This window comes from Trachypithecus francoisi, unplaced genomic scaffold (assembly GCF_009764315.1).
Source record: "Trachypithecus francoisi isolate TF-2019V2 unplaced genomic scaffold, Tfra_2.0 Lachesis_group10, whole genome shotgun sequence".
Taxonomy (NCBI): Eukaryota; Metazoa; Chordata; class Mammalia; order Primates; family Cercopithecidae; genus Trachypithecus; species Trachypithecus francoisi.
This window is the reverse complement of record NW_022681455.1, coordinates 88,270,619-88,284,923: the sequence shown is the minus strand read 5'-3', so window position 1 is coordinate 88,284,923 and position 14,305 is coordinate 88,270,619. Positions and strand designations below refer to the sequence as shown.

The 14,305-nt window shown below is 45.9% G+C and overlaps 1 long non-coding RNA gene across 1 annotated transcript in view; it reads right to left on the bottom strand.

The window, feature by feature from the left end:
• Positions 1-11,509: 11,509 nt before the first annotated feature.
• LOC117088744 overlaps positions 11,510-14,305 on the bottom strand; it is a 28,180-nt gene continuing 25,384 nt past the window's right edge. Inside the window, exon 3 of the long non-coding RNA XR_004439295.1 lies at positions 11,510-13,627. This is a non-coding gene — a long non-coding RNA (uncharacterized LOC117088744). The remainder of the gene's footprint in view (positions 13,628-14,305) is intronic.

Below are 14,305 nucleotides of genomic sequence, written 5' to 3'. Positions count from 1 at the left end.
TAGAAACTCTGCTATCTTTGTAACTCATTAAGTCTAAAATTATTTCAAAATAAAAAGTTTTTAAAAGTGCATAAAATACATGTAAATTCATGTAACAGCAAGAAATTTTCATTTAAGCATATCCACAGGACAGTATTACTAAATCACAGGAAAATTTTAATAGCATCATTATTACACTACAGGATATGGTGTTTAAAATCCATCTGTCCCAGCAAGATTGCTTTGGTGCAGAAATGAAACTAAGTACATGCTCAGAGCTCCCCTTTCTACCAACACACCTTTCAACGCAGACGCAGAGGGATGAGTTCACCCACATACACCTTCACCACTATATTCACAGTGAGTTTCAGGAGCTCAAGTTTGGCCTCTCTGGGCCTCAGTGGTTGCATCTGTAAAGTGGGAGATTGGACTGTGGGATCTCCAAGGCCCTCTGGATCTGAGATGCCCAATGCAGAGGGCAGATTTACTGGATGCTAATGATATCCCAAAGCCACTGGGGCCCAGTGGAAACAGCTAGAAACCTTGTTCTACTTATGGCATTGGAGGATAGTTCTGGTGGGAGGCAATACTAACAGCAGCTCTGCGGATGCCAAACACTTCTTGAACTTTTGCTGTGTGCTGGGCACTCCTCTAAGGCCTTACCATGTTTTAACTCACTGAATCTTCACCACAACTATCATCATCAGCCTCTTCATTTTATAGATGAGAATGCTGAGGCCCAGAGAGGTGAAGGGAGTTGCCTGGGGTTCCATTGCTAGCTCTTGACCTCTGTGTCTTGCAAGGGGCACGGGTTGTCCTGTGCCTGGAAGGAGCAGGGATGGGGCCAGGACAAGATGATGGAGTCCAGGTGAGGGTTTCCCTCTCAGATTTGGGCAGAACCTGCCTCCTATTGCAAAATGGGCACAGGGCATGCCAGCTGGTGTCTGCCTCCTCTGTATGCAGGGCCCCAGGGGCTTGAGTCCCTGCACTTAGAGGAAGGAGCACTTCAGCAACTTGCTCCCTCCAGGAGCAATTCCCTTCCAGCTGCCGGTCGTGGGGAATCGGTCTCTCACGTGGATGCTCTCCTGCCCTCTCCTGGTCTTCTCCCAGTCTGGCTCTTTATGGATGGTGTGTGCTCACATATGTACACAGTTCATTTATTTTGTTTCCTCTATTGGTTTTATAAAAATTACAAACTGACAAATGCACATTGTAAAAATAATTCAAACAGCATAGAAATGTATCATGGATGAAGTGAAAACTCCACCCTCCTCTTTCTCCCGTGCTTCTATGCTCTTCCTTGAATCTCTCTCTGCGGTAGTCACTGCAAGCAGGCATTTTCTGAGAATGTGGCACCAAGAGTTTTTTACACCAAATATAGGTCCCTTGAGAACAAGGACTGTGTCTATGTTGTTTGCTGTTGCATTCTTGGGAGAGGGCTTGGCATTAGTAGATGGACAACCACGTTTATTGATGTTGAATGAATAAATGAATGGCTTCTTATGAAATCTATTTTTTCCATGAAACAAAATAAACATTGTATGGCCCTGCTGCATACCAGATCTTAGAACTAAGCTTCATTCTTTTTTGGGGACTGCCAAGCATTTCACAATTCAGACGTACCTTAACGTATTTAACCCTCTCCTTCTTAATAAATACTTAATGTATTTAACACTCTCCTACATTATAAATGCTTAATAAATGCATTGTATGGTGTTTTTATTACATACGTGATGCAATGAGCCCTTTTACTTGTGTCTCAGAATGCACAAATGAGTACTTTAGTAAGGGGGATTTTCTGAGTCGGAGGGTACATACAGTTTAAATTTTGTCCTGGATGTGTTAAAGGGCCTTGTAGGAGCTGGACAGAGGCTATGGGGAGTGACAGGGTTTTCGAGGCCACAACCCTCCCCCCACCCTGACCCCGACAGAGTTAAATGAACATCTTTCTGCTCAGATTTGGGTTGGGGCTTATAAGGAGAGCAAGTTTCTCCTTCAGCAAGTTTCTCTTCAGGGCCATAGCCAACAAAACCCACCTTGGCAGCCTGCAGGGGGCTAAGGTTCAAGATGAGGGTCTTTCTGTCTGTACATTTGGAATTCCTTCTTGTAACTCTTACTCCAAGGACTTGTGATTTTCAAAATATCTTCACTTGCATTAGCTTCTCTGGATCTTACGATCCCATGAGGCAGGCTGGAAAGATAAAGTCTTCCCCTTTTTAGAGAAATTAATGACAGCCTGAGGTCACACACTTGTCACACTCATCAGGAGAAGTGAAAGCAACTCTACCCAGTGAGCAGGGGGAAGACAATCAGAATGGAACCTAGAGAGACTTTTTAAGGGTGAAAATATCTTTAGGGTATGCAATATGTATCTTGTCTTAGGAGGAAAAGAGAGTAAAACTTATCTGGTGTCAAAACTGCAGTAAGTTATTTTGGCCCCCAAATGAGGGTCTCCAAACAACTGAAGGTAGTGCGTGACTGGAGAAGGGGCATCAGGACAGAGAAACAAGGCAGCAGAGACACTAACAAGAAGCGAGTGTCCTTTGAGTCTTGGCTTGGAGCTTAGGACAGTTCAAGTATTGCCTCACCTAAAAAGACCACTGATGATTTGAAATTTATTCAATTTTGTTCGGGTTGGTTCTCAATGACAGTTCAATCCATTCATTTACTTGTACTGGTTGGAGGGTTTGATAACAAGATCGGCAGCCACAACAATAAAAATACCTCTTGAAACAACACCATTTTTGACTGATGGCTCTTTAGAAAACCCTTCTCTCATTCTCCATCCAAGAGGACTCATCAATCAACCCTAGAGTTTTACAAAAGCACCCTGCAAAGAGGCCCCCACTCTTGTGCTGACCTGCTGGTTGGTAAGTCCACAGCCACAATAGCCCTCTGGCCACTATGCAGAGGAAAGCTCCCCGAGGATGAGGACAATGTGATAGAAAGCAGGTTGGGAGATGGAGGGAGCCTCTGAATCCAGTTGTTCCTGAAGCCAAACTATCCCTGGACTTTCCAACTAAGAGAGTCAATGCATCCCTCTTTATGTTTAATCTAGCTTGGTGTCCATGACTGAAGGATTCCTCATTAGGAAATTGGATTTTCTTTAACAGCAAAATAGATAAGAAGAGGATTTTTGAAACTAATTGAGGATGCCTTTAAAAAGGAAAGACTGAGACAGGAGAATCATTTGAGGCCAGGAGTTTGGGACCAGCCTGGACAACATAGTGAGACCCTGTCTCTAAAAAAAAAAAATTTTTTTTAATTAACCAGGTGTGGTGGCACACTTCTCTAGTCCCAGTTACTTGTGAGCAAAGAATGAATGAGCTCATTTATTCGTGTATTAGATATGAGCTTTGGACTGATTTCTGCCTCAGGGAAATGTGGGGTTAGGAGATGCTCTCCAATATTCTACCAGAAATAAAACATATACCTATTCTGGGGGAATTTAAGTAGAATTTGTGTACATGAGTAGAGTAGGTTCCCACTAAAGGCTAGACACTATTGGTCTTTTTGGGATCAGGCAGTTCTGTGCATAGACCCAGACTTGGCCATACCTCTAGGCCACCTTACTCTTCAGATGTGTCTCTTATCTATGCTTCCCGGTGCATGTGTGCATGACATACATTCACTCACCCGTTCACTGGTTCATGCTCATTCAACAACACATTTGTGAGTATGGGCCATGCTTCAGGTCTCCCTTTTAGGATCTGGGAGTCCAGTGTAGGAAGTCTGAGAATTCAAGCTGCACTCTGTTCTGGTCATGTGAGTGGGAGTTAGATTAAATAGGTGCCAGGGATGTGCCCAGGTGATCAGAGGGGGTCTGTGTTGGCTGCATGGGAAGTGAGGAAAACACTCTGTCCAGGCCATCACCATCTTTTCCCTGGACTGTTACACACCCTAGTCTTTCCCTTTCCAATCAATCCTCTGTGCTCCTACATTAGTTTTTTGAGATGCAACTCTGAGCATTATTTATCCACATACCTTGTAAAGTGCCACATTGCGTCCAGGACAACACAGTCCTGCTAGCCTCTCCCTCCATGTTCTCTACTCTCTGAGCACACTGTTTACTATGGCTTGAATGTGTCCCCTCCAAAAACTGAATTGCCATGTAAAGATATGAAGAAGTAGAGCCCTTAAGAGGTGATTAGGTCACGATGGTCTCCTCATGAATGAGATTAAGCCCCCTACAAAAGAGGCTTCATACAGCCCTGGCTCTCTTGCCCTTCTGCCTTCTGCCACATGAGGGCATAGCACTCCTTCCCTCTGGATCACACAGCAAGAAGGCCCTCACCAGAAGCCAAATGCTTGTACCCTGATCTTGGACTTCTCAACCTCTAGAACCGTGAGAAATAAATTTGTTTTCTTTTCTTTTTTTTATTTCTTTTTTTTTTTTTTCTCTGTTGTTTATTTAAAGCAAAAAAAGGATGTTATACTGGGACACAAAATGTTAAGCATAAATAGAATAATAATTGTGGTTTTTTTCTGATAATTTTTAATGGGAGTATAATTTATGTATAGTAACATTTACAGATCTTAAGCATGCAGTTCAATGCATGCACACCTCTATCAAGACAGAACAGTACCATCACCCCAGGGAGATCCTTTGCACCCCTTCCTAGTCAACCCCTCCCCATCTCCCACCTCGGTGATAACCACTGTTGTGATTTCTTTTACCATAGACTAGTTTTGCCTCTTCTAGAACTTGAAACCAATGCCCTGCTTTGTGTCTGGCTTCTTTCACTCAGCATGATTTTCCGAATCTCATCCACATATGTGCAAATAACACCTAACATTTTTTAATACTCCTGGTGGACCAGGCACCATGTTCAAGTTACATATCTTTGTAATAATCTCATGGTGTGTTTTTAATATCCGCATTTTGTAGCTGAGAAAATGGAGACCTAGAGAAGCTAAGTCACTTGCTCAGAGTAGCATGGCTAGTAAGTTAATCATCATGATTTTAGCTCAATTGTCTGTCTCCAGAGCTTGAGGCCCGAAGGAACGTTTTGCTTCTGTCTCCTGCACTGGGCAAGTCAAACACTGAGGTAGATGAGACATCATTAAACACCTCTTTCAGGTCCGTCTTCAGCCTCCGCACACTCCTTCTTGTTCTGTTTTTGCTCTCCTTGTACCTGGGCTAAAATCTCATCTTCTATTCCCCTCTTGAAGGTGTCACCTTCACCTACCCTCCACTCCATGAGCTCTGGGGAGAAAAAATTGAGCCCACGGGGGTGCCATGCCCGCTCCATGAGTTACTGCTCTGTCTCTGCCTTCTGAGCGATGACTGTGTGCAAAGCCTGACCCATAAATGCGGTTACATTTCTGGGCCTATCTACAGAAAGAAAGATTATCTACAGCTACAAAAAAGGGTAGGGTGAAGTTAAAAAAATACGACTGCCACCCAGATAACCCAAGTTAAACAAAAGCCTTTTCCATCTCAGGTGACACCAGATTCAAAATGGAACACTGGGTGGTCAGCATTACACAGCGTGATGAGGAATGGGGACAACTGCGTCTGTTTAGAGTCTTCTGGGCTTCCTTCTACACCAGTCCACACCTTCAACCCAAATTTCTTGAGATCAAGGCCAGGAGAGAACCATGTGGTTTCTCCAGGAAGCAGGTAGGGGTAGGGAGAGACCAGGCAGCTGTGGACAAACGAGATGGGAGGGTAACAGGGTAGGACAACAGCTCCTATTTTGGCCTTGAAGGACATAGCACATTTCCTGGCTGTGCCATCTCGAGAAAGTTGCTTAATCTCTCCGTGCTATCGTTCCCCCTCTGAAAAATAGGGATCATAATAGGACACATCAGATTGTTTTGAGAAATAACTGAGTTAATACCACATACTTAGCACAGCTTCTTGTGGATAATATGTACTTAATCCATGTTTGTTATGCTGCCGGGAACATTCTAGACTGGGAGTCTAGAATGACTGGGAGTCAACGTAGATTCTCATCTTGGCTCAGCCACTTCCTTGCTGTGTGCCCCTGAACAAGTGACTTTTCCTTTCTGGGTCTCAATTTTGTCCCTGTCTGAGAAGCCAAAGAGCCATTCCAGCTCAGTTATTGTCCTGTTTGTGTGTATTGGAAGGATAGCATTCTAGCAAGCTCTGTTGGCTCTCCTCCCTGCCTGCCCCACCGCTGGAACCTGCCTGAAGGTGTCAACAACCTCTTTGCATCTCAAGATGGAACCGGGGGCCGGGCACGGTGGCTCAAGCCTGTAATCCCAGCACTTTGGGAGGCCGAGACGGGCGGATTACAAGGTTAGGAGATCGAGACCATCCTGGCTAACGCAGTGAAACCCCGTCTCTACTGAAGTACAAAAAAAAAAAAAAAAAAACTAGCCAGGAGAGACGGCAGGCGCCTGTAGTTCCAGCTACTCGGGAGGCTGAGGCAGGAGAATGGCATGAACCCGGGAGGCAGAGCTTGCAGTGAGCTGAGATCCGGCCACTGCACTCCAGCCTGGGCGACAGAGCGAGACTCTGTCTCAAAAAAAAAAAAAAAAAAAAAAATGGAACCGGGAACAGCTCTGAGCCCAGTTCAGAAAAACCAACTTCTCCCAGATGGAAAATGCATCTGTTGGCTGTCTCCCTGAAGACAGTGCTTTCAGTCAAATTGTCCAAATCCTTGCTTGGCCACTGACCAGGTGCTTGACCTTGGGCTGGTTGCTCAACGTCTCTGAGCCCCAGATTCCTCTTCTGTAAAGTGGGAGTGATAGTAGCAGCTGTCTCATACAGTTGTTGGGAAGAGTAAATGCGTTTTTCAATTAAAGAGTTTAGCACCGTGCCTGGCTCCAAATAATTACTCAACAAATGCTGGTCCTTTTTATATTAGTATGATGACGATGATCATTGGGATTTTCAGTTCTTCCTTCCCAGTCCTGTGCCTCAGGTACAAGCAGCAAACACCTCACTCAGTGAAAAACAACCTCCTCCTTCACTGCTCCTGGGAGCCGTTTGTTTTTGCTGTTCTCTTCTCGTGGGCGTGTGAGAGCACATGTACACACATGCATTCACACATGCACACCCATGCATGCACACTCGCACTCTCTGTCCCTGACAGCCTGGCTCCTAGGAGCACCTGGACTGTCTGTCCTGTTGGGTGAGGGCAGAGGCAAGGGCCTGGCATGCAGCTTCTGGCCTGAATGCAGTGATTTGCAGTTAAAAACTGGGCTATTTTTGCAGGTTTACCAACAATTTCGGCTGCTCAGTAAACACAGCCTGTGAGTCAGGGGTCAGGCAAGCTGTGTGCCTAGAACCGTATTTAAGATCATCTTTGGACAGGAGTTGGCGGTCAGAAAACGAAGTGTATAATTTTTGATTAGTGCATTACAAGCGTCCAGCTTTGCCTGGGCCATAGCAGTCTGTTCTGGAATTTGTTTTGCAACTTGCTGCCATCTACAAACAAACAGGCCCGGGACTCCTGCAACAAAAGAAAAATATTTTGTATGTGAGGATTTCTGAGGCCAAATATTTCCCTCAGTCACACACTCACCTCTCTCTCTGCTCTCTCTCCTCTCTCTTTCTTTTTCTTACACACACACACACACACGCACACACACAGCCTTGTGGTGGGGATAACAACCCCTTCCATTCATCCACCCTGGGGCTCCTCATCATGTCTCTCTTCATCTAGATGCTTTCCTTGTTCTTGCTTTTTACTGGGGCACACCTTCCTCTCTCTTTGGGCTTGGCTTTATTTCTACCTCCACTTTATCCAGGCTTGAGCTCCCAAATGACCACAATTTGGTGCACATGCCACCTTTTATATTCTTTAAAGGCAACACAACCACAATAGCAGCAGTAATAGTGATGACAATAACCATGCAGTGGCTGCTTTCTGTATGTCAAGCATGTGCTAAGTGCCTCATAGGCATTATTTCACTGCACGTTCAAAGCAGTCTTTGGGGGCTGGGCCCTACACATATTATTCTCATCTGGCTAGAAAGGAACATCTGGATTGGAGAAGTGAAGAGCTTGGCTGAAATCTCCATAGCAGTGACTGTTAATGTTGGAGCTTGGACCACGGAGGTCTGACCACAGAATGCAGATTCTTTCCTCCTGGGTCTCACTGTCTTAGGGAGTAACTGGTGTTCTTTGACAGTGTGGTTTGAATCTAGACTTGTGACCCGTGAAATCATTTTAGTGGATCATGAGCACCTTAAAAATAGTCTACCCTCAACTATCATAGAAAACATCGAAGCGCATGGTTCACATGAAAGACAAGTATTATTTCAATACTTTTATTTGGTTTGACATATACACATGTGCGTGTACCTGTTTACAACATAAAATGTATCTTCAAGTTTAGTCACAACCAAAAACAGTTTGAAAGTCTCTATTCTACGGGGTCCCTCTGGAGAAAAACCCCTAGCTGTTTTGAGCTGAGGTTCTGCCGTCCCTCTTCCCTGACTTTTCTAATTATAATAATATTGATGGCAATGATGTCTCACGGCTATGATGGATATAAAATGGCTGAGCATATTGTAAAATGTTGCCTGTGAGTAAGTTCCTGGTTGATTTTTACTTTTGCTGGATGGTTTTGTTCACATATATGGGGGTGGGGTGGCAGGAGTTAGTCATTCTGGGATCATCACTGCAGCTCCAGTGGAGTTTCCCATTTTATGGCTGCAGCCTGCCAGCCCTCAGAGTACCCCTTCCTCCAATTAGAAGCTCAATGCCCAGAGGTTAGCAGCTAAGGGGACAGGGATGGAAAAGCTTTCAGTCCTTTGGAAAGTGTTTCCAGGAGGATTTAGCCCTGTCAGCCTTTCCCCAGACATCTGAAGGCTAACCAAAACCTCAACTCGCCCGTGCCGTTAGCAGTCTCTCAGCTTCTCACAGAGAGCAGGGTAGGCATCTATAGGCTCTGTCCCCCAGGTCTGTGCTCCCCTGTTCTTTCACAGGCCAAAGAAGAGCTTGGGACTTGATTCCCAGGACAATCTGGGACTGCACCATCGGTGTCAAGAATAACAACCACCCTCTGGGTCTGCATGGAGCCTTTCTTCTAAGTTCAAAGTAATTTCCTAGATGTTGGGCTCATTTCTTCCAAGGTCACCATGGAAGGTATGGTTCTCCCTGCCAGTTCTTGATCTTGGGGTGGGGTGAAAGGATGCTAGTTTAGAAGTTCTAGCCTTGATTACCTGCATGGGGTATGGGCTGGGGATGGATCTGCCTGCAATTTGGCTTCCCAAACCTTCCATCTGATTTCCAATTTCTCAACTGTGTTTTCATCATCACCTTCCTAAAGAGGCTTTGCAGACATTTTTCCCCTATTGCCTTCCACCTCCCCCTGCTCATGAGATGTTAATAGCGCAACTCCACTGTACAGTCATTTATGGACTATATGTCTCTCTGTGCTTTATCCATAAAAAGAGTGATTTTCTTGCATTTACCACCCCCCAACCAGGAGCCAATTTTTGCTCCCTTAGGGGTGCTTTTACCCAGTTCCTCATCTGCACACTAGTGCAGAACAATGGCACCTCCTCTTGGGGGTGACTGCAAGAACTAAAGCCCACACTTCAAGTGAAGTGCTTAGCACAGTGCTTGGCATAAATTAGCACTCATTCGTTCTCACTATTGTTAGTGATCATCATAACAGTTAGCATCTACTGGGCGGGGGGCAACTGTAGGATGGATTTAGAGCTTTTCATTAATTTGGTGACTTGGTTCTCACAATAACCCTGTAAGGCAGGGATGATTATGATTATCATCATTTTACAGATAAAAAAGTGAGGCACAAAGTTGACTTATCCAAAGTGACTGATGTGGTTTGGATCTGTGTCCCTGCCCGAATGTCATGTCAAATTGTAAGCCCCAGTGTTGGAGGTTGGCCCTGATGGGAGGTGATTGGCTCATGGGGGCGGAATCTCATGAATGGGTTAGCACCTTCCCCTCACTGCTGTTCTCATGATAGTGAGAGAGTGAGTTATCACAAGATCTGGTTGTTTTAAAAGTGAGTGGCACCCTCCTCCCGCGCCTTGCTCCTGCTCCACCATGTAAAACGCCTGGATCCCCGTTGCCTGCTGCCATGATTGTAAGTTTCCTGAGGGCTCCCCAGAAGAAGATGCTGCCATGCTTCCTGTACAGCCTGTGGAACTGTGAGCCAACTTATAAAGAAACCTCACTTCTTTGTAAATCACCCAGTCTCAGGTATGTCTTTATAGCAATGTGAAGATGGACTCATACAGTGACACAGCCAGTTAGTGGCAAAGCCAGAATTCCAATCCAGGGAGTCAGGTTTCTGGGCTTATGCTCTTAACTGCAATGCTGTGTGTATTAGTCATATGAGCACAATGTTAGCATAAACATCAGTATGAACACCTGCACCCTTTCAACAATGACAGGCAGCCTTGCTGGTCTTATGGCTTCCAATGCATTCTGGCCTATATGGTCATCTTAACATTTGAAAATGAACTTTCTGATTATTCCATCCCAGGCAGAGCTGCCAGAATTACTGGCAAGGGTCAAGTTATTGAGCTGTCTCTTCCCAGACTGGGGAAAGTATTCGGGTATCCCCAAGAACCATTCCTCCTCTTTGGAGACACAATGGCACGTAGCGTGGGCTGCTGCTGTGGAGATGCATGTTGCTATGACGGCGGCTCATGCCTCCTTCCTACCCTCTCTGAGGTGCTGACACAAGCAGTAGTTTCTATGGTAACAGGGTGAGTGGAGGGTCCATAAAGAAAGGACTCATGCGTGTTCAGGCATGAGGGGAATTGAAATGAATCCAGGGCATTTGGAGGGCTACCCTGCCATATGTCAAAGAGAAATGGTCTCATCACTGCAGGAATAGTCCCAGCAAATAGAGTATTTGAGACGACAGAGTTTCTTACCTTATCCTCCCCAAAAGTTTGCCTTTTGTCTTTTTTTTTTGAAATAGGGCCTTGGCCGGGCGCGGTGGCTCAAGCCTGTAATCCCAGCACTTTGGGAGGCCGAGATGGGCGGATCACGAGGTCAGGAGATCAAGACCATCCTGGCTAACACGGTGAAACCCCGTCTCTACTAAAAATACAAAAACTAGCCGGGTGAGGTGGCGGGCGCCTGTAGTCCCAGCTACTCGGGAGGCTGAGGCAGGAGAATGGCGTAAACCCGGGAGGCGGGGCTTGCAGTGAGCTGAGATCTGGCCATGGCACTCCAGTCCGGGCGACAGAGTGAGACTCCGCCTCAAAAAAAAAAAAAAAAAAAAAAAAAAAAAAAAAAAGAAATAGGGCCTTGCTCTATCACCCAGGTTGGAGTGCATTGGCATGATCTTGGCTCACTGTAGCCTCAACCTCCTAGGCTCAGGTGATCCTCTCGCCTCAGCCTCATGAGTAACTGGGACTACAGGAGTGCATCACCATGCCCAGCTAGTTGTTTTCATATTTTTATTAGAGATGGGGTTTCACCATGTTGCCCAAGCTGGTCTTGAACTCCTGGGCTCAAGCAATCTACTCACCTTGGCCTCCCAAGTGCTGGGAATACAGCCATGAGCCACCACGCCCAGGTTGTCTTTTTTTTTTTTTTTTTTTAATAAGGACAATTTAAGACTTCAAAAGTTAAGATAAAGAGGTGGAAAACCATAGTGAGACTGAATTCTCAGGGGTGCATAAGTCAATTACTATGCAAGCAATAGACCCACAAATAACTTTCAAATATGGCTCCAGGCATCTCAGAGAAGTTTCAGAGAATAAAGGGATTGATGTTCTGCCCTCTTTGAAGCTTCTCAATGCCCAACCTCGGAAAACTCTTCCCACTGACTGACAGCCTCTGCCCTGCAGGCTGTGGTGCCCATTCAGAGCCCACGCCTTTCCTGCTGCCAGAAAGGCAAGGTGGATCCCCCTACTTCCCTGGGGCCATGGCTGGTTGCACCCCGGGATCCTGGCCCACATGTCAACACTCACTCACTTTGCACTTTGCATGCTTTAAAAGTAACAGGAGGTGTGGGAGGAAAGCCAAGTTTGTATCAGCCCAGCATTCTAAGTGCAGGCTCAGTGGGAGAGACCATTTGGCAGTGGCAACTGTTTTACATCTCCTCCTGGGTCAGCATACAGGATAAGACATGGCACCAGCTAGCTAACGGTTATTGAGTGCTTACTATGTGCTAGACACATTTCTAAGCAATTGACATCAATGGACTCACTTAGTTTTCCCCACAACCTGATGAGATAATGTTGTCCCCATTTTACAGACAAGGAATCAGACACAGAGAGTTTGAGTAACTTACTCAAAGCCTTACATTTAGGAAATAGAAGAGCTAGAATTCAACCACACATCAGGACCCTGGATTTGGGCTGTGGCCACCGGAAGAAATCAAACTAGTATTCTCAAAGAAAGCTGGGTAGAGAGTGAGCTTGCCACCGGAAGAGGTGGAAACTATTAAGATGCTTTCAGTGACAGAAATGCAGCTCAGGCGTTCTTCAGGAACAACAGGAATGTGGGGACCCATAATTCGGAGATGCCCAAGGATATGTCCAGCCTCCAGCACAGCTAATCCAGGCCCTCAACCCCCCAAGCTAAGCCCAGCCCAGGTTCCTCCTGTTGCATTCTCACACTCTCCCCAAGCAGTAGGAGCTTCAGAATGACATCCTATTTAGCTTAGCTCCAGGAGAAAAAGAGGACCTGTTTCCCGTCATTCTAGCCAAATCTTGGAGTTGATAATGTTGGCATGATTGGTCCAGTTTGGGTCCCATGTCAACCCCCAAACCAACCATTTAGTTGATCCTGTATCTCATGGACAAAACCTGGGTCATGTGCCCATCTTTGGAGTAGTGGTGGGAGGAAGCAAAACATTGGTAAGAGGGGCTCCCAGATGGAAATCAGGGTGCTGTGAGCAGAGGAGGAAGAAATGGATCCTGTGTAGGCAAAATAAAGCAGCTCCCCTTAACTCTTGCTCTCCAGAATATACAGAGAAATGGTGAAGACCAGACAGTCATTAGCCAAATCCTGCACCTATCCCTTCTGCCCACTCGGAGGCCTGAGCCATACAAGACACAGAGATGAGCCAATCTCTCCTCTCTCGAAGGAGGGAGCAGCCAGCCAGTGGGAGCCATGCCTAGCTGGTCTCTGGCACGCACTTCCCCACCTTTGCATTTCACAGGACACTCTCCTCTTTTGATGCCTGCTCTCTTCCCCACCTGCAATGGCACTGCCTCATTACCTTCACTTTCTGTGTCTCTCATCTACCTCTTTTCACATGCACCTCACTCAGGCTCTTTCATTAGAGATGCTTAAAATCTTTCATCTTTCCTTTTCTGCTTTTCCTTCTCTTGGCATTTTCCCACCGTCATTAAAAATCAAAGTCCTGATTTCTCGATTGCCTTCTGAGGGTTTTTTGTGTCCCCAGTCTGGGTACACAGGAGCCCAGAAGATTTTCTTGATGGGTCTCTGAGCATTTTCAGGCATGTGCTTTGGGGAACTGAGATTCAGGGAGATTAAGCATCTCTCTTTTGTGGTTTTATTGCTGAGGGAGCACAGCAGCTGCGTGATCTGGAATACCAAGTTTGTCTCTCTCCGCTCATCCTCCCAATGCTTCCTCCAGGCTCGGGACAAGCCATCCCTCAGTGTGAATTTACTTCATCCCTCATTGATCCTTTGTTTCTTTGAACTTCCAGACAATTTTGTGGTTACTTTGGCTCCCGGGACCTGTCTCCTGCTGTGGCTCCTACGGTCCTAAAGTAATGGAAATTAAGGCACATTTATTTGGTTGGCAGAATCTTTGGAGATCTTATTGTCTATAGTTCCTTTACTGCAGGGTGATTAGAGAGTGTTCAGAAATAAAACTGGCTCTGAAAGGCCACATGATAGGAAGGACTATTAGAGACTGAATGTTTGTGCCTCACCCCTAAATTCATAAGTTGGAGCAGAAACCCCAGGGTAATGGTGTTTGGAGGTAGGGCCTTTGGGAGGTTATTAGGTATTGATAAGTCCATGAGGGTGGTGCCCTCATAATGAGATTAGTTTATCTTGTAAGAAGAGGAAGACACAAGAGCTCTCACTTCACAAGCACACAGCAAGAAGGCTGTCATCTACAAGCCAGGAAGCAGGCCCTTGCCAAGCATGGGATGTGCCAGAACCTTGATCTTGGACTTCCCAGCCTCCAGAACTGTAAGAAATAAATTCCTGTCCTTCCAGCCACTGTCTATGCTATTTTGTTATAGAAGCCCGATATGGTTTGGCTCTGTGTCCCCACCCAAACCTCGTGTTGAATTATAATCCCCACGTGTTGGGGAAGTGGCCTGGTGGGAGGTGATTGAGTTATGGAGGAGGATTTCCCCCTTGCTGCTCTCCTGATAGAGTTCTCATGAGATCTGGTTGTTGGATACGTGTGCAACGCATCCCCCCTTCTCT